The sequence below is a fragment of the Oncorhynchus mykiss genome, chromosome 18 (genome assembly GCF_013265735.2).
Source record: "Oncorhynchus mykiss isolate Arlee chromosome 18, USDA_OmykA_1.1, whole genome shotgun sequence".
Lineage (NCBI taxonomy): Eukaryota > Metazoa > Chordata > Actinopteri > Salmoniformes > Salmonidae > Oncorhynchus > Oncorhynchus mykiss.
Genome location: NC_048582.1, coordinates 51,914,115 through 51,934,716, shown reverse-complemented (window position 1 = coordinate 51,934,716; position 20,602 = coordinate 51,914,115). Strand labels below are relative to the sequence as shown.

Sequence of the window (20,602 nt, the reverse complement as noted above, 5' to 3'; positions counted from 1 at the left end):
GACGCCACTAAAAGCAAATACATAAAGATCCTATAGGCTACCTGTGTGTGGACGGTTACGGTATTTAGTTGACTTACCGCGCTGCGGTGAGTTGCAATGTAGGCTAATTCTGACCTTCCCGCTGCGTTCATTCGTTATAAGTCATTCAATGCAGACTGCCTCGAAGAACGACCGTCGATTAGGCAACTAGGCTGTACAACGTGCTCTGATAACATCAATCTTCAGCCTTGTCAATAGCACTAGATTTAGTTAGATTGAGGACTGAAAATAACTGCGGCTAATTCAAAGCTTCCGTGTGTGAATCTGATAGATGCAGCAGTTCTCTCTCGCTCTGCTTTGGGGCGCATCGGTTCTAGTCATCTCTGACGTCAGAAGTACGTAAACCTGCAAACATCAACAACAAATAAACCACACCAGATGTATTTCTGTATTTCACACACACGATATATCGAATAAAAACTCGAGCACCCTCATATCAATGCAAATAAACACAAAATGGAAAACTACTAGCCCAAAACACTGTAATCACTGTAGAGGCGCTTTATGCAGGTGCAGTGTGAGTATGTGTAGAGTGAAAGAGCAGGGAGGAAGAAGTGTAATTCATTCAACATCTCCATTCCCAATATTCCAGTCCTGGCCATCATTGTGCCAGAGGAACCTTGGTGATAAAGTCAACATTGCAGAGGAGCCTCATCTAAGGGTTGGTCTTACTGGGCCCTCCTCGTTCTGCTGAAGTGAAGTGAAGTGAAACTGAAGTGGTCCTCCCACACAGACAGTGTGGTGAAGAAGGCGCAACAGCGCCTCTTCAACCTCAGGAGGCTGAAGAAATTTGGCTTGTCACCTTAAACCTTCACAAAAGTTTACAGATGCACAATCGAGAGCATCCTGTTAGGCTGTATCATCGCCTGGTACGGCAACTGCATCACCCACCACCGCAGGGCTCTCCAGATGGTGGTGTGGTCTGCACGACGTATCACCGGGGGCAAACGACCTGCCCTCCAGGACACATACACCACCCATGTCACAGGAAGGCCAAAAAGATCATCAAGGAAACAACCACCCGAGCCACTGCCTGTTCACCCCGCTACCATTCAGAAGGTGAGGTCATCAAAGCTAGGACCGAGAGACAGAAGCTAATTTTCAATCTCAAGGCCATCAGACTGTTAAACAGCCATCACTAACAGAGGCTGTTGCCTACATACAGACACTTTATTAATGCTACTTTACTCATTCGATATGTATATACTGTATTTTATACCATCTATTGCATCATTGCTCATCCATGTATTTAAATGTACATCTTCTTTTTCCATCCCTTTACTTAGATTTGTGTGTATTAGGTAGTTGTTGTGGAATTGTTAGATTACTTGTTAGATATTACTGCACTGGCGGAACTAGAAGCACAAACATTTTGCTACACTCGCAATAACATCTGCTAACCATGTGTGTGACCAATAAAATTTGATTTGACTCACACACACACACAGTATATGTTTTACTATCCTTGTGGTGACCTAAAATTGATATGCATTCAAAATCATATTTTCCCTAACCCTAACCCTAACCCTAATTGTAACCCTAACCCTAACCCCTACGCCTAATTGTAACCCTAACCCTAACCCCTACGCCTAATTGTAACCCTAACCCTAACCCCTACGCCTAATTGTAACCCTAACCCCTACGCCTAATTGTAACCCTAACCCTAACCCCTACGCCTAATTGTAACCCTAACCCTAACCCCTACGCCTAATTGTAACCCTAACCCTAACCCTTACCCCTAATTGTAACCCTAACCCCTACGCCTAATTGTAACCCTAACCCCTACGCCTAATTGTAACCCTAACCCTAACCCCTACGCCTAATTGTAACCCTAACCCTAACCCCTACGCCTAATTGTAACCCTAACCCTAACCCCTACGCCTAATTGTAACCCTAACCCTAACCCTTACGCCTAATTGTAACCCTAACCCTAACCCCTACGCCTAATTGTAACCCTAACCCTAACCCCTACGCCTAATTGTAACCCTAACCCTAACCCCTACGCCTAATTGTAACCCTAACCCTAACGCCTAATTGTAACCCTAACCCTAACACTTACCCCTAATTGTAACCCTAACCCTAACCCCTACGCCTAATTGTAACCCTAACCCTAACCCCTACGCCTAATTGTAACCCTAACCCTAACCCCTACGCCTAAATGTAACCCTAACCCTAACCCCTACGCCTAATTGTAACCCTAACCCTTACGCCTAATTGTAACCCTAACCCTAACCCCTACGCCTAATTGTAACCCTAACCCTTACGCCTAATTGTAACCCTAACCCTAACCCCTACGCCTAATTGTAACCCTAACCCTAACCCCTACGCCTAATTGTAACCCTAACCCTAACTCCTACCCCTAATTGTAATCCTAACCCCTACGCCTAATTGTAACCCTAACCCTAACTCCTACCCCTAATTGTAACCCTAACCCTAACCCCTACGCCTAATTTTAACCCTAACCCTAACCCCTACGCCTAATTGTAACCCTAACCCTAACTCCTACGCCTAATTGTAACCCTAACCCTAACTCCTACGCCTAATTGTAACCCTAACCCTAACTCCTACCCCTAATTGTAACCCTAACTCCTACCCCTAATTGTAACCCTAACCCTAACTCCTAACCCTAATTGTAACCATAACCCTAATTGTAACCCTAACCCTAACTCCTACCCCTAATTGTAACCCTAACCCTAACCCTTACCCCTAATTGTAACCCTAACCCTAACCCTTACCCCTAATTGTAACCCTAACCCTAACCCCTAACTCCTACCCCTAACCCTAACTCCTACCCCTAACCCTAACTCCTACCCCTAACCCTAACTCCTACCCCTAACTCCTACCCCTAACTCCTACCCCTAATTGTAACCCTAACCCCTAACCCTAACTCCTACCCCTAACCCTAACTCCTACCCCTAACTCCTAACCCTAAACCTAACCCTAACCCCTAATTGTAACCCTAACCCTAAACCTAACCCCAACCCTAACTCCTACCCCTAATTGTAACCCTAAACCTAACCCCTAAAAAGTATTTGTCCTTGTGGAGACCTGGGAAATGTCCTCACAAAGGAGATTTCCCTTGTTTTACTATCCTTATGGGGACTTTTGAGGAAATCCGGGACACACACACACGTTCTGCTGTTCTATTCTCAACATAATAACAGATGTAGATGAATGACCTTTGGAGAAAAATAGGTGTTATTGCAACAACTTTAAACAGTTGTAATAACATAACTTTTTCTGGATTGGTCGAGTACACATATTTTGCAAAGGTTATCGCAGGTGCAGCGAAATGCTTATGTTCCTAGCTCCAACAATGCCGTAATACCTAACAATACAAAACAATGCACACAAATTCCAAAAATAAAATAAAAGGAAATTCAAACATATTCAGATTTTCATGTAGATTTAAATCAAAACTGTAACTCGGCCACTCAGGAGCATTCAGTTTTCTTGGTGAGCTACTACAGTGTATATTTGGCCTTGTGTTTTAGGTTATTGTCCTGCTGAAAGGTGAATTCATCTCTCCCTGAAAAGCAGGCTGAATCAGGTTTTTTTTGCAAACAGGATGCATGTTTTGGAATATATTTTCTTTCTGTAGAGGCTTCCTCCTTTTCACTTTGTCAATTAGGTTAGTAATGTGGAGTAACTACAATGTTGTTGATCCATCCTCAGTTTATTTCCTATCACAGCCATTATGTTACAGCCTTATTCTGTACCTGCTCATGATGGCGCCGGAGGGGATGACTGCAGTCTTATCGGCTCTTAACCAACCATGCTATTTTGTTTGTTTTTCGCAATGTTCGTAACTTGATTTGTACATAATGTTGCTGCTACCATCTCTTATGACCGAAAAGAGCTTCTGGACATCAGAACTGCGATTTCTCACATCAAATTAGACAAAGCGATTTTCTTCAAAGAGTCAGATGGGAGGGATATACTACAGACACACAACCAGGCCCCGATCCCCGTCATGCGCTGGAGAAGGAAACTGAGATTTTGCGGATAAAGATCAGGGTGCCTTGTGAGGATCAGGCGACGAGTGGCTAATCTGTCTCTGCCTTTTGTCCAGCTAGCTAACGTTAAAATCGCTGGAAAATAAAATGGGACAAACTGAAAGAATGTATATCCTACCAACAGGATATTAAAAACTGTAATATCCTATGTTTTACCGAGTCATGGCAGAACAACAACATTAAGAACATACAGCTGGCAGGTTATACACTATTGGCAGGATAGAACATACAGCCTCTGGTAAGACAGGGGGAGGGGGTCCTAACAATATATGTAAACAACAGCTGTTGCACGATATCTAAGGAAGTCTCAAGGTTTTGCTCGCCAGAGGTAGAGTATCTCATGATAAGCTGTAGACCACACTATCTACCTAGAGAGTTCTCTGTTTTATTCATAGCTGTCTACATACCTCCACAGACTGGCACCAAACCGTACTCAATGATCTGTATACCGCCATAAGCAAACAGGAAAACGCTAATCCAGAGGTGGTGCTCCTAGTGGCCGGTCCCTTTAATGCAGGGAAACTTAAATTAGTTTTACCTAATTACTATCAGCATGTTAAAATGTGCAACCAGAGGGGGAAAAATCCAGACCACCTTTACTGCACACACAGAGACGCATACAAAGCTCTCCCTCGCCCTCCATTTGGCAAAAATGTAAAGCAGGAAGCACCAGTGACTCGGTCTATAAAAAAGTGGTCTGATGAAGCAGATGCTATAACTACAGGACTGTTTTGCTAGCACATACTGGCATTTGTTCCGGGATTCTTCAGATGGCACTAAGGAGTACACCACATCAGTCACTGGCTTTATCAATAAGTGCATGGTCCTCACAGTGACTGTACGTACATACCCCAACCAGAAGCCATGGATTACAGGCAACATTCACACTGAGCTAAAGGGTAGAGCTGACGCTTTCAAGGAGCGTGATTTCCAACCCGGAAGCTTATAAGAAATCCCCCTATGCCCCCCAACGAACCACAAAACAGGCAAAGCGTCAATAAAGGGCTAAGATCGAATCATACTACACCGACTCCGATGTTCGTTGGATGTGGCAGGGCTTGCAAACTATTACATACTACAAAAGGAAGCACAGCCGAGAGCTGCCCAGTGACATGAGCCTACCAGACGAGCTAAATAACTTCTATGCTCGCTTCGAAGCAAGTAACACTAAAACATGCAAGAGAGCATCAGCTGTTCCAGACGAGTGTGTGATCACGCTCTCCGCAGCCGATGTGAGTAAGACCTTTAAACAGGTCAACATTCACAAGGCCGCAGGGCCAGACGGATTTCCAGGACGTGTACTCTGAGCATGCGCTGACCAACTGGCAAGTGTCTTCACTGACATTTTCAACCTCTCCCTGACTGAGTCTGTAATACCAACATGTTTCAAGCAGACCACCATAGTCCCTGTGCCCAAGAACACTAAGGTAGCCTGCCTAAAAGACTAACGACCCATAGCACTCACATATGTCGCCAAGAAATGCTTTGAAAGGCTGGTCATGGCTCACATCAACACCATTATCCCAGAAACCCTAGACCCACTTCAATTTGCATACCACAACAACAGAGCCACAGATTATGCAATCTCTATTGTACTCCACACTGCCCTTTTACACCTGGACAAAAGGAACACCTATGTGAGAATGCTATTCTTTGACTACAGCTATTCTTTGACTACAGCTTAGCGTTTAACACCATACTGCCCTCAAAGCTCATCACTAAGCCAAGGACCCTGGGCGCGTAACACCTACATCTGTAACTGGATCCTGGACTTCCTGACGGGCCACCCCCAGGTGGTAAGGGTAGGTAACAACACATCCGCCACGCTGATCCTCAACACAGGGGCCAATCAGGGGTACGTGCTCAATCCCCTCCTGTACTCCCTGTTCACTCATGACTGCACAGCCAGGCACTACTCCAACACCATCATTAAGTTTGCTGATGACACAACAGTTGTCGTGTCTTTGGCTATGCCGGATTAAGTGATATGACATGCATATGAAATAATTTCTCTGTAATTAATATTACCCGAATAAGCTAATCAGGTAGATAATTAACTAGAAAGTGTAGTTAAACTCTTAAAGACCTGGTCATCTTTTACATCAATAGCAGTCAATATTTAATCCTCACCTTATTTAGTCTCAACCAAGAATTTACAACTTTCAGATATCTTCACAAACCCTGGCTAACAAGTTGAATCAGCAATACAAAATTTGGTTAAATTATTTATTTACTAAATAATCACACAGAATTGATCATACATTGATTACAAATTATGTCAAAGAAAACGTCCCTGGTGGACGGAACAGATACGACGGCTGGTTACACAAAGAGAGGGGGTTGGGTTTGAGTGAAAGAGCGGGAAGACTGAGGAACAAAGGGAGAAGCTATACTATTGTAAATACAGAATCTTATGCATTCTACATAACCGCCCATTTGAAAAAGGAGAATGCAATAAATATTTAATCTGAGCTGCGCTTCGGTAGATTGGTCGTCGATGAAAGGCCGGTTTGTCCTTTATGAATCTCTGGTCCTCTGAAGACTGTCTAGTGGTGAACTGGAGCGTGGTAGAATGGATACTCTGTCCGTCCTCTCCTAGCCCACGCTTAGCGACTGCTGCTAACTCAACGGCTAGGAGGTATCACTTCTGGAGTGAATAAGAGTTCAAAGTTCATACCAAGTTTCCATGCTATATGCTCATGCTATATTCTGGCTGGTATAGTCAAAATTCATCCTTCCAGCATGTAGGTTGTCAACTTCACATTGAAATTCTATGCTAATTTCGTTAGAGAACAAAGGTTGGCTTAGTTCTGTAGGTGGTCTTTGTCCTTTCAACGTGGGGATCTTAAGTCCACACGTCCTTGGAACAGCTTATTCTCTGAGCCCTTTTAAATGTAGGACTGTCGCACTAACGTCCTCGGAACAGAAAGTTACATTTTCGGCAAGGGCTTTATATAGGAGGGGAGAGAAGGACGTGTTTCATAGTTTATAAACAATGTCTGTTCACATGGGCAGGGCCACTGAGGTGAGCATAGTTCACTCATGAAAACCCAATTCTCTCATTTGGAAGCTAAAATTACATTTAATCTTTTCACAAATAGTTTCATATTTAAACATTTAAATTGCGCAACAATTTCATGTGAATCTGATAACTATAATGTGTAGATTTTCCAAGATACAGTTTATGTCATCCTATCATTAGTAAGAATGTCTCAGACGCCAACTGAACTGACATTATATTCATTAAGTCCCAAAGCATATTTTCAACTGGTTGGATTACTGAAATATGGTTCCTTTCCCCCCACCTTTTAATGTTCCCAGACTATGTTTAACAAAGGCTTTTCAAGAGTCCTTCTGTAGAGTCAAGAGAGAGGAAAGGGAGAAAGGTATTTATGTGGGGATCATAAACCTCACCCACAGGCCAACGTCATGACACAGTGGTAGGCCTGATCACCGACAACAATGAGACAGCCTATAGGAAGGAGGTCAGAGATCGGACCATGTTGTGCAAGGACAACAACCTCTCCCTCAATGTGATCAAGACAAAGGAGATGATTGTGGACTACAGGAAAAGGAGGACCGAGCACGCCCCCATTCTCATCGACGGGGCTGTAGTGGAGCAGGTTGAGAGCTTCAAGTTCCTTGGCGTCCACATCACCAACAAACTAACATGGTCCAAGCACACCAAGAAAGTTCTGAAGAGGGCACGACAAAACCAATTCCCCCTCAGGAGACTGAAAAGATTTGGCATGGGTCCTCAGATCCTAAAAAGGTTTTACAGCTGCACCATCGAGTGGTTGCATCACTGCCTGGTATGGCAATTGCTCGGCCTCCGACCGCAAGGCATTACAGAGGGTAGTGTGTACGGCCCAGTACATCACTGGGGCCAAGCTTCCTGCCATCCAAGACCTCTATACAAGGCAGTGTCAGAAGAAGGCCCCAAAAAATGGTCAGACTCCAGCCACCCAAGTCATAGACTCTTCTCCGTACAGCAAACGGTACCGGAGCACCAAGTCTAGGTCCAAGAGGCTTCTAAACAGCTTCTACCCCCAAGCCATAAGACTCCTGAACAGCTAATCAACCTCCTGAACCCCCCCCCCCCCCCGCCTCTTCCACGCTACTGCTACTCTCTGTATTACCTATGCATAGTCACTTGAATAACTCTACCTACATGTACATATTACCTTGACACCGGTGCCACCGCACACTGACTCTGTACCGGTACCCCCTGTATATAGCCCCATTATTGTTATTTACTGCTGCTCTTCAATTATTTGTTATTCTTATCTCAATTTTGTTATTTTTGTATGTTTTAGGTATTTTCTTAAAACTGCATTGTTGGTTAAAGGCTTGTAAGTAAGTATTTCACTGTAAGGGCTACACCTGTTGTATTCGGCCCATGTGACAAATAAAATTTGATTTGATCCTTCTTAAATGGATTAAATAAATACAAATTCCTCATTAATCTACTCACAATACCTCATAATGACAAAGCAAAACCTGTTTTTTAGACATTTCAGCTACTTTATTAAAAATTAAAAACAGAAATACCTTATTTGCATAAGTATTCCGACCCTTTGCTATGAGACTCAAAATTGAGCTCAGATGCATCCTGTTTCCATTGATCATAGTTGAGATGATTCTCAAACTTGTTTGGAGTCCACCTGTGTTAAATTAAATTGATTGGGCATGATTTGGAAAGGCACACACCTGTCTATATAAGTCCCCACAGTTGGCAGTGCATGTCAGAGCAAAAACCAAGCCATGAGGTCAAAGGAATTGTTCATAGATCTCAGAGACAGGATTGTGTCGAGGCACAGATCTGGGGAAGGGTACCAAAACATGTGTGTCACCAAGACTCTTCCTAGAGGTGGCCCGCCCATCCAAACTGAGCAATGGGGGACAAAGTCCTTGGTCGGGGAGGTGACCAATAACCCAAATGGTCACTGACAGAGCTCCAGAGTTCCTCTGGGGAGATGGGTGAACCTTCTAGAAGGACAATCATCTCTGCATTACTTCACCAATCAGGACTTTATGGACTCTCAGACCATCAGCAACAAGATTCTCTGGTCTGATGAAACCAAGTTTGAACTCTTTGGCTTGATTGCCAAGTGTCACGTCTAGAGGAAGCCATCGCCTGGCCAATACCATCCTACAGTGAAGCATGGTGGTGGCAGCATTATGCAGTGGGATGTTTTTCAGCGGCAGGGACTGGGAGACTAGTCAGGTTGGAGGGAAGGATTAACGTAGCAAAGTACAGAGAGATCCTTGATGAAAACCTGCTCCAGAGCACTCAGGACCTCAGACTGGGGCAAAGGTTCACCTTCCAACAGGACAACGACCCTAAGCACACAGCCAAGACAACGTAGGAGTGACTTTGGGACAAGTCTCTGAATGTCCTTGAGTGGCCCAGCCAGAGCCCAGACTTGAACCGGACCTAACATCTCTGGAGAGACCTGAAAATAGCTGTGCAGTGACGTTCCCCATCCAACCTGACAGAGCTTGAGAGGATCTGCAGAGAAGAATGGGAGAAACTCCCCAAATACAGGTGTGTCAGGCTTGTAGCGTCATACCAAAGAAGAGTCGAGGCTGTAATCGCTTCAACAAACTATTGAGTAAAGGGTCAGCATACTTATGTAAATGTGATGTTTGCTAATTTATAAAAAGAAAATACACATTTATAAAAACCTGTTTTTGCATTTTCATTATGGGGTATTGTGTGTAGATTGATTAGGGAAAAACAAATTTAGTACATTTAAGCACAAGGCTGTATTGTAACAAAATGTGGAAAAAGTCAACAGGTCTGAATACTTTCTGAATGCACTGTATGCATGCCTCCGGAGTGGGACTAAAAGCCCACTCCGTATTCCTCTTTCTCCATCATTCTCTGGAGCAGCCCCTGTGATGAGTGGAAGTGCCTTGGGGGTACAAATAAAGGAAAGTTGAATTTCTGGTTGAAAGGCTGTCACTCACCAGCATATCTAATATCTCAGCTGTAGGTAATAATGCAATAAATACTCTGCGTAAATCATGTAAGAAAAAACAAAATAATAACAAAACTATATATATATATATACACACACACTGTTTGCTAGGAACAGGGTGACTATGTCTGTCAATGTCATCTTGTTTCTGCTCCTCTCCAGGGCCATGACTAGAGAACACTTGATTAGCCTTGTAATTATTCACCTCTTACATTGCTTAACGAGTCAGATCTGTTTAATTACATGAAATAGGTCTCTCTGCAATCCATGTGAGTGCTCTGTTGGTCTGACTTAACTTTGTATCAATACATTTTTGTTCTGCCTTTTTTAACCAAAAAATGACCTGTCCTAGAAAGGGCAATGAACAGGAGATCTGGCTGGACTAATAACTAGCACACATCTGACCCTCCCCCTGCCCTATTAGTGTCCTGTGACTGTTAGTGTGAACTAAAACAGGCCTGGCAGGGCTAATAACTGACTGTTATGTAATATGTACAACACTTCACTGAGATATCAGTAAGTAGGACCAGGGACATATATTCAGCAGAGTCCTGAAGCTAGTTAGGTTAATGCCCTGACTGTGAACCTGGGTTTTTGAACCTGGTTTGTCTGCATCCAAAAGGGTGTTACCGAGTTTAAAGGGATAATCCACCTCCAGAAATAAAAATTATTAAATTCTTGTCAATTTGGTGAAAGCCTGTTTGTGAAAGCCAAACGATTTTCTCCATGATTTAACTTGTAAACGGTCCAGCTGTAAAATCAGGAAGTCGTGTAGGAACGTGTCATAGCTACATGGTTCTTGTCACTACAAATAGAGGATAACACACCATCACATGTCATTACCTCCAGATCAACAATTCAGCCAGTATATGGTATGGGCATACTTGTCTAGAACACATCCATCCATTTATATTGTCATGACAGTGTATATATTTCATTTAGATGATGTGCACAATCTAAACAGTGTAGCAAATTATTCAACTCAGTTTCTCCTTCAAGTACCATCTCGCAATGCGCCCTGTGTGTCTGTGGGGAAACATGGGAAAGGGTCGGTGTTACCATAGCAACATGCTATGCACTCGCTCTGGGCGGAGAACTGCAAGTTGAACTTGGTGAGATACATTCCCCCAAATTGATAGTTTAGGTAATTTTACAGCTAGCTAGCTACTTACTTCACATGCTGATATTGACTTTGGTATTATTGTGTGTAGCTATGTTTGCTTGCTTGTCGTTGATTTTCACAACAATTTTCACATTTCTACCAACCTTGTTATAACAGACAAAATAAACATTTGTTCACAAAAAAACAACAAAAAATGCACGTGTTATTTAACACTGTTTAACACAGTAATTAGTGGTTTGGTGTTGTTGTCCTTTAACTCCTGTTCTCTTTTAAGGTCTATTTTACAGATGAGCACTGCACAAATAAATCAAACATATGAAGACAATTATTATTATTATTTTTTAATTAAACCTTTATTTAACTAGGCAAGTCAGTTAAGAACAAATTATTATTTACAATGACGGCCTACCCCGGCCAAACCCTAACAACACTGGGCCAATTGTGCGCACTATGGGACTCCCAATCACGGCCAGTTGTGGTACAGCCTGGAAATGAACCAGGGTCTGTAGTGACACCTCTAGCACTGAGATGCAGTGACTTAGACCGCTGCGTCACTCAGGAGCCCTATATTTTAAACACATAAAGGGTGCAAATAAAATGAAAAGCAGCTTTACCACCCAACTCTCTGAGGACTGAAGGGGCCTCCAGTGTTGTCCAAGCCGGAGACCGGGTTTGGTCATTTCTAAGTCTAAATGCAATTACTTATGATAGATACATAGGAAGTTTCAGCATGAGTGCTTTGTAGATAACCACAAGAAAATGCTGCTCTCTCCTTACATACAAAGAGGCCCAACCCACTTTTTGATACAAAACATAATGTGAGTTCTACAGTCGTGGCCAAAAGTTGAGAATGACACAAATATTAATTTTCAAAGTTTGCTGCTTTAGTGTCTTTAGATATTTTTGTCAGATGTTACTATGGAATACTGAAGTATAATTACAAGTATTTCATAAGTGTCAAAGGCTTTTATTGACAATTACATGAAGTTGATGCAAAGAGTCAATATTTGCAGTGTTGACCCTTCTTTTTCAAGACCTCTGCAATTTGCACTGGCATGCTGTCAATTAACTTCTGGGCCACATCCTGACTGATGGCAGCCCATTCTTGCACAATCAATGATTGGAGTTTGTCAGAATTTGTGGGGTTTTGTTTGTCCACCAGCCTCTTGACGATTTACCACAAGTTCTCAAGGGGATTAAGGTCTGGGGAGTTTCCTGGCCATGGACACAAAATATCGATCTTTTGTTCCCTGAGTCACTTAGTTATGACTTTTGCCTTATGGCAAGGTGCTCCATCATGCTGTGGAAAAAGTGTTGTTCGTCACCAAACTATTCCTGGATGGTTGGGAGAAGTTGCTCTCAGGAGGATGTGTTGGTACCATTCTTTATGGCTGTGTTCTTAGGAAAAATTGTGAGTGAGCCCACTCCCTTGGCTGAGAAACAACCCCACACATGAATGGTCTCAGGATGCTTTACTGTTGGCATGACACAGGACTGATGGTAGCGCTCACCTTGTCTTCTCCGGACAAGCTTTTTTTCAGATGCCCCAAACAATTGGAAAGGGGATTCATCAGAGAAAATGACTTTACCCCAGTCCTCAGCAGTCCAATACCTGTACCTTTGGCAGATTATCCATCTGTCACTGATGTTTTTCCTGAAGAGAAGTGGCTTCTTTGCTGTCCTTCTTGACACCAGGCCATCCTCCAAAAGACTTTGCCTCACTGTGCGTGTAGATGCACTCACACCTACCTGCTGCCATTCCTGAGCAAGCTCTGTACTTGTGGTGCCCCGATCCCGCAGCTGAATCAACTTTAGGAGACGATCCTGGCGCTTGCTGGACTTTCTTGGGCACCCTGAAGCCTTCTTCACAACAATTGAACCGCTCTCCTTGAAGTTCTTGATGATCCAATAAATGGTTGATTTAGGTGCAATCTTACTGGCAGCAAATAATTGTAATTCATCTGATCACTCTATAACATTCAAAAAAATCTAAAATGGACAAAATAGCCTGGACAATTTTACAAAACATATTAACAAAAGAAGACATTTATAAACATAGGTCTCCAATACTCTGAACTGAGAGATATAATAACACCTTAATCTAAAATGTACATAAAAATAGCCTGGACAAATTCCTTCCAATTATCAAAAGTTCGACATGCTTTATTTGTGTAAAAGAAACCAACCTTGAACTTCAACTTCTTCACCAGCTCAATGACATGTTCTTTAAATGACAGTTTGTCATCAAGCCAGATACCAAGAAATATTTAGGAAGGAAGGAACTCAATTTGTGTACCGTTCAAACTAGTCATTCCAAATTCATTTAAATCTGGGTTATGGGACCTAGAAAAAAAGCATGCTTTTTGTTTTGTTTGCATTAACTTTAGATTCAATAGTGACCTCTGCAGTGCTTGACAATCAGACTTTAAATGTGAAAAGGCTTGGCAGTCGTATATTGCACAAATCTGGCCTTTATGGAAGAGTGGCAAGAAGAAAGCCATTTCTTAAAGATATCCATAAAAAGTGTTGTTTAAAGTTTGCCACAAGCCACCTGGGAGACACACCAAACATGTGGAAGAAGGTGCTCTGGTCAGATGAAACAAAAATTGAACTTTTTGGCAACAATGCAAAACGTTATGTTTGGCGTAAATGCAACACAGCTCATCACCCTGAACACACCATCCCCACTGTCAAACATGGTGGTGGCAGCATCATGGTTTGGGCCTGCTTTTCTTCAGCAGGGACAGGGAAGATGGTTAAAATTGATGGGAAGATGGATGGAGCCAAATACAGGACCATTCTGGAAGAAAACCTGATGGAGTCTGCAAAAGACCTGAGACTGGGACGGAGATTTGTCTTCCAACAAGACAATGATCCAAAACATAAAGCAAAATCTACAATGGAATGGTTCAAAAATAAACATATCCAGGTGTTAGAATGGCCAAGTCAAAGTCCAGACCTGAATCCAATCGAGAATCTGTGGAAAGAACTGAAAACTGCTGTTCACAAATGCTCTCCATCCAACCTCACTGAGCTCGAGCTGTTTTGCAAGGAGGAATGGGAAAAAATGTCAGTCTCTCGATGTGCAAAACTGATAGAGACATACCCCAAGCGATTTACAGCTGTAATCGCAGCAAAAGGTGGCGCTACAAAGTATTAACTTAAGGGGGCTGAATAATTTTGCACGCCCAATTTTTCAGTTTTTGATTTGTTAAAAAAGTTTGAAATATCCAATAAATGTTGTTCCACTTCATGATTGTGTCCCACTTGTTGTTGATTCTTCACAAAAAAATACAGTTTTATATCTTTATGTTTGAAGCCTGAAATGTGGCAAAAGGTCGCAAAGTTCAAGGGGGCCGAATACTTTCGCAAGGCACTGTAACTCAAAGAACTCAGATTTGACCCCATCTACCTTGATGGCCTGAGTTATGTCCTTGAGATCATTATGAAACAAGCATCAGTACCCAACCCTATTGAGTACAGCTTATTCAACAGAATAAAATGGTTTACAGTATCAAAAGCTTTTCACAAGTCTACAAACATGGAAGCACAATTCTTTGTAGAATCTAAGGCCTTTGAAATATAATTTACAACAAGCTAATGTTTAGGTCTGATTCCAGATTGATTAAACATTAATAATATAAGTTACAGATAGAAATGTAGCTGTTTGTTGACCAATGATTCTAGCATTTTCGCAAGACGGAGCCTGGAAATAGGTTGATAATTATCGAGATCACTACTATCCTCGCCCGTGTAGAGTGGTAGCACAAAAGCTGCTTTCCACACCTTTGGAATATTTCATGATACTAAATAAAAAAAATGGTGTAACTGAGGCAGCAATGACAGGCACTGCATACTTAAGCAAAGAGGGGTCCAAATTGTCAGCCCCTAATGACTTCTTTGTGTCAATAGCTAATAAGGCAGCAAGAACTTCTGTTTTTGTGAGTTGCCAAAAAGAAAAACCCTGACTACTATTCCCCAAGTCACGTGAGGTTGGCTGATAATTAATCGAGGCAACTGGAGGCTGTATGTTGCCAAGACCAGTATGACCAGCATTTATTTCAAACAGAAAACCAGTTGAGATAAAAAATAATAATAATAATAATAAAAATAAATGCTGATAAGAAGCATCACAAATCTGAACTTTTTCAGTCAAATTACTTGCTTAGGTGGGGTGGTATAGAGGAATTAGCCCGCTTCATTGAATTAATGGTTTTCCAGAATTTAGAGGGATCAATAACAGTCTGCAACAGCGAAGTAGTTTGATATGGCCGGTTTAACCGAAGCGGTGCACTTATTTCTCAATTGCCTAAATAGCTGCCAATCAGCTAACGAGACTGTTTGTCTAGCCTTGAACCAGGCTTGATTTCTTATCAAGAGGTCTGAAAGTACCCGAGAGAACCGTGAATTAGTTCGGTTTTTGACTTGAAAAGGGACCTGTTTATCAGTCAGAGACGTAAAAATGGAAGAGAAAATAAAAAATTTCCAAACAGGGTCTGGAATGGAGTTATATAGTAGAAAAAAAGCTCAGAATAATGTAGATCATGAAGAAATTCCTGGGGTGACATTTAAAAATGATATGATCGTTTTTCAATTTGGTATCACTATTGCAAGCAAGCAACAGGGCTGTGGTCGCTGAAATCATTTGCAAAAACATCAATAGCCAAATACTTATAGAGACGGTTAGCCAGGATAAGGTCAATGAGGAGTTTGCTAGTTTTTCTTTACATTAATCCGAGTGGGTTTCGTTATTAGCTGAGCAGAGTTGAACTCAAGACAAATATTCTTAAACTGATCTGAATCAAGATTTAGATCTCCCAACACAACCAGTTCAGATATCAGAAATGGTTTAAATAAATCAGAAATAATACCAAACAGCCTCGGCCGAAGCAGCTGTTGTGCATATATGCATATTTTGGTTTACAGACAATTTTATAACCAACAGCTCACACTTTGGAGATTTTACGTAAAGCCCCCCCCCCCCCCCCCTTTTGTCTAACATCGTCAGCAATGGCAACGTCCTTAACCATAATCAAACTATTCAGCCAGGCCACTGAGATAACCAGAACGTCTCAGCTAGTGTCATGCATCCAGAAATTCCAATTTAGACATTATTCGCAAATGTACAATCCAACCGCTCTGCGAGATTTGAAAACAGCCGAAGTATCCATGGTGACAGAAGAGTCAACAGAACTGGATATGCTATCCACAATAGGCTTCCTGGTTGGATTAAAAGTTGAGCTAATAGTAGAATTCAGGTAAATGTGCACACGATTACTATGACAATACCCATGTTTATGAACACATGTAGCAAAACGATGATATAAAACTATTAATAGCATAGATGCGCTAAGTGGGTTCCTTGAGAGTGCAAAAACTAACAGGCACAGAATTACTATTTACAATACGTCTATTAACATGGGAAGCTGTGGCGGAATGATATTGCTGTGATCTACCTTCGAGGAGCTTGATTTGATCAGTCAATGCCTCAGCGCTGACTTGTAGATGGTATCAACGTCAGTGTAAATTTAACAGCAACAATACATCCAAAGTGATTTGGTTTTCCCCCATAACATTTTGTTACATTACAGACTTATTTTAAAATGGCTTAAATAAATAAAAGACCCTCAGCAATCTACATACACAAAATTAGAAACAGAAATACCTTATTTACATACGTATTCAGGCCCTTTGCGATGAGACTCGAAATTGAACACAGGTGCATCCTGTTTCCATTGATCATCTTTGAGACGTTTCAACAACTTGATTGGAGTCCACCTGGGGTAAATTAAATTGATTGGACATGATTTGGAAACGCACACAGCTGTCTATATAAGGTTCCACGGTTGACAGTGTATGTCAGAGCAAAAACCAAGCCATGAGGTTAAAGGAATTGTCTGTAGAGCTGGTGGGGGCAGAATCATGCTATGGAGATGTTTCTCAGCGGCAGGGACTGGGAGACTAGTCAGGATCGGGGCAAAATTGAACATAGCAAAGTACAGAGAGTTCCTTGGTGAAAACCTGCTCCAGAGCTCTCAGAACCTCAGACTGGGGCGAAGGTTCACCTTCCAACAGGGCAACAACCCTAAGCACACAGCCAAGACAACGCAGTAGTGGCTTCAGGACAAGTCTCTGAATGTCCTTGAGTGACCTAGCCAGAGTATGGACTTAAACCTGATCGAACATCTCTGGAGAGTCCTCAAAATAGCTGTGCAGCACCCCCCCCCCCTTCTGGCCTGACAGAGCTTGAGAGGACCTGCAGAGAAGAATGGGAGAAACTCCCCAAATACAGGTGTGCGACGCTTGTAGCGTCATACCCAAGAAGACTTGAGGTTGTAATCGCTGTCAAAGGTGGTTCAACAAAGTACTAAGTAAAAGGTCTGAATACTTGTGTCCTTATTTTAATTGTTTTATTATAAATTAGCAAACATTTCTAAACCTGTTTTTGCTTTGTCATTATGGGGTATTGTGTGTAGAATTACTGAAGAGCTCTGACTTTCAACGTGGCACCATCATAGGATGCCTCCTTTCCAACAAGTCAATTTGTCAAATTTCTGCCCTGCTAGAGCTGCCCCGGTCAACTGTAAGTGCTGTTATTGTGAAGTGTAAATGTCTATGAGCAACAACGCCTCAGCTGCGAAGTGGTAGGTCACACAATCTCACAGAAAGGGACCGCAGAGTGCTGAAGCGCTTATCGTGTAAAAATTGTCTGTCCTCAGTTGCAATACTCACTACCGAGTGCCAAACTGCCTCTGGAAGCACATGATCTGTTTGCTGGGAGCTTCATGAAATGGGTTTCCATGGCCAAGCCGCCGCACACAAGCCTAAGATCATCATGCGCAATGCCAAGCGTTGGCTGGAGTAGTGTAAAGCTTGCCTCCATTGGAGCAGTGGAAATGTGTTTTCTGGAGTAATGAATCACGCTTCACCATCTGGCAGGATGAATCTGGGTTTGGCAGCTGCAAGGAGAACGCTAAATGCCCGAATGCATCGTGCCAACTGTAAAGTTTGGTGGAGGAGGAATAATGATTATGGGGCTGTTTTTCATAGTTCGGGTTAGGCCATTTAGTTTCAGTGAAGGAAAATCTTAACACTATACAATAACATTCTAGATGATTCTGTGCTTCAAACTTCAGCATGACAATGCCCCCTTGCACAAAGCGAGGTCCATACAGAAATGGTTTGTCGAGATCGGTGTGGAAGAACGTAACTGGCCTGCACGTAGCCTTGACCTGTATCCCATTGGGATGAATTGGAACACCAACTGCGAGCCAGGCATAATCACCTAACATCAGTTCCCAACAACACTAATGTGCTTGTGGCTGAATGGAATAAAGTCCCTGCAGCAATGTTCCAACATCTAGTGGAAAACCTTCCCAGAGGAGTAGAGGCTGTTATAGCAGCAAAGGGGGGACCAACTCCACATTAATGCCTATGATTTTGGAATACAATTTTATTGGTCACATACAGATGGTTAGCAGATTTTGCGAGTGTAGCGAAATGCTTGCGCTTCTAGTTCCGACAGATGTTGAGATGTTCGACGAGCAGGTGTCCACATATTTTCGGTCATGTAGTGTATTTCTATATAAAAAAAACAGGGCATTTGAAGACCTTGAGTGAACCAAGTGTGTTCTGCAGCTTTCACATAGTAGCGAGACACTGCCAACTGATCACTATCTTTAGAGGATGTGTCAAATTGGCCAACAATCTCTTATCTTCTGTTAGATAGAAGCTGTTCTCACCCCCCTCATTATCCTGAGCCTAGCAGCATCTCAGATTGTTCCATTTTTGGTTCCCCATCCCTCCCGCCCTGACCAGAGATGGTGAGAGAAGCACCCTCAAACAACCACCCCCCCATCTCGTCTGTAGTCCAGAAGAACCCGCCCTCTTCATCTAGCCCCACACACAGCAGGGTAGTGCTACTGACAATATACTTACTTCTCCCTGGTGCATTCATTTAAGATCTTGAACATAACCCTAGAATATTCTTTAAACTTTCAATAAGGCAAGTCTACCCCTAAGAATATGTGAACAGCGTTGGTCACTTAGTAAAGTACCACAAACCCAATTTTAGCTTGTTGACGTTTCTCAATCTTTTACCATCACATAGTGGATGAAAAGAGAATAGCAGTGGCCTTTCTCATACCATATACCACGGTGCTAGTTACCATTTTAAACAGATACTCTCGCAACTGAATTAGTAAAGGAAACTGTACATTAACGACCATAATTTCATGCCAACTAAAGTAGTGATTTGTTAATCATTCGTGTTATTCAAGTGAGCCCTTCCTTACAGTAAATAATTAGAGCAGTCTTCATCAGCCCAGACAGTTGTGATTCTGTGACCTGTAATTGTTTGAAGGTCTGGAAGTCTGCAATGCAGATTATACAATCATAATGTGTGTGTGATTCGCAATCTCTTTTCATGGTATTTCTATTTTCTAGGTTATATTACGTTTCACCCTTCTGAAACTGGACAGATGCGGCTTTAGCATTGACACACCACAATGAACGGATAACAGCAGGGGATGGCCACGGTAAATTAGAGATCAAATTCTGGGTGGCGATTCAACACACAGTGTGTAGTGTAGAATTTAGCAGATGTAATTCCATATTATGGTAAAGACAATACGGCCACCTACTGCTTCTAACGGTTCGTCGTCGCAGTGTCTTAATGCTGTTCATTGGTTGCATGTTCGTCACGTTTGGTTTGGACTGATACCCATCTGAGCATTCTACTCAATGCACCGTCAACGAGCGCTGATGAAGACTATCAAAAGTGCATTAGTGGCTTGGAAATACAATGCCATTCACAGGAGGCAAATACTGTAATTATAAGGAAAACCTGTTGTTACCATTTTGATATCGCCAGATTGACTTTAGATGCAGTATAACGTGAGCTAACATCGAGGGGACACCGGATTTTAGCCAGTTAACGGTAGCATTGCTAGCTAGCTATGTTTGACTTACTATGCTAGCTAATGACATGATAATGCTGGCAAAGTTGTTCCCACTAAACATTTGACTACTTTATAAATGTAATCTTATTTCGAGCCACTCTAGTTTAACTTAAGACTAAACAGTAGTTGGCACCCATTCAGAATGACTCTGGTAACCACCAGTCAGACTTATCACTGTTCTCAGTGCTACCACACGGCAAGCGGTACCTGAGCGACACGTCTAGTCCCAACAGGCTCCAACAGCTTCTATCCCCAAGCCATAAGACTGCTGAACAATCAATCAAATGACCATCCGGACTATTGCATTTACACTTCTACTGGCTGTTCCCGCACATTGACTCGATACCGGTATCCCCTGTATATAGCCTTTTAATTTTTATTTAAATGCAGTTAATATTTTATTAAAACTGCATTGTTGGTTAAGGTCTTGTAATTAAGCGTTTGACGTTAAGGTTTCCACCTGTTGTATGCGGCATATGT

At 42.3% G+C, this 20,602-nt stretch overlaps 1 protein-coding gene across 3 annotated transcripts in view; it reads right to left on the bottom strand.

The window, feature by feature from the left end:
• Positions 1-16,882, bottom strand: part of LOC110496477 (SNF-related serine/threonine-protein kinase) — a 31,590-nt gene extending 14,708 nt beyond the window's left edge. Inside the window, exon 1 of one of the 3 annotated variants that reach the window (XM_036953069.1) lies at positions 16,828-16,882. The gene's annotated coding sequence lies outside the window, so the exon portion shown is untranslated. Of the gene's footprint in view, positions 1-77; positions 352-16,618; positions 16,791-16,827 lie in introns of those variants that run through there. The other 2 variants (XM_036953068.1, XM_036953067.1) reach the window with 2 other exon arrangements.
• Between the last annotated feature and the right edge of the window lie 3,720 nt (positions 16,883-20,602).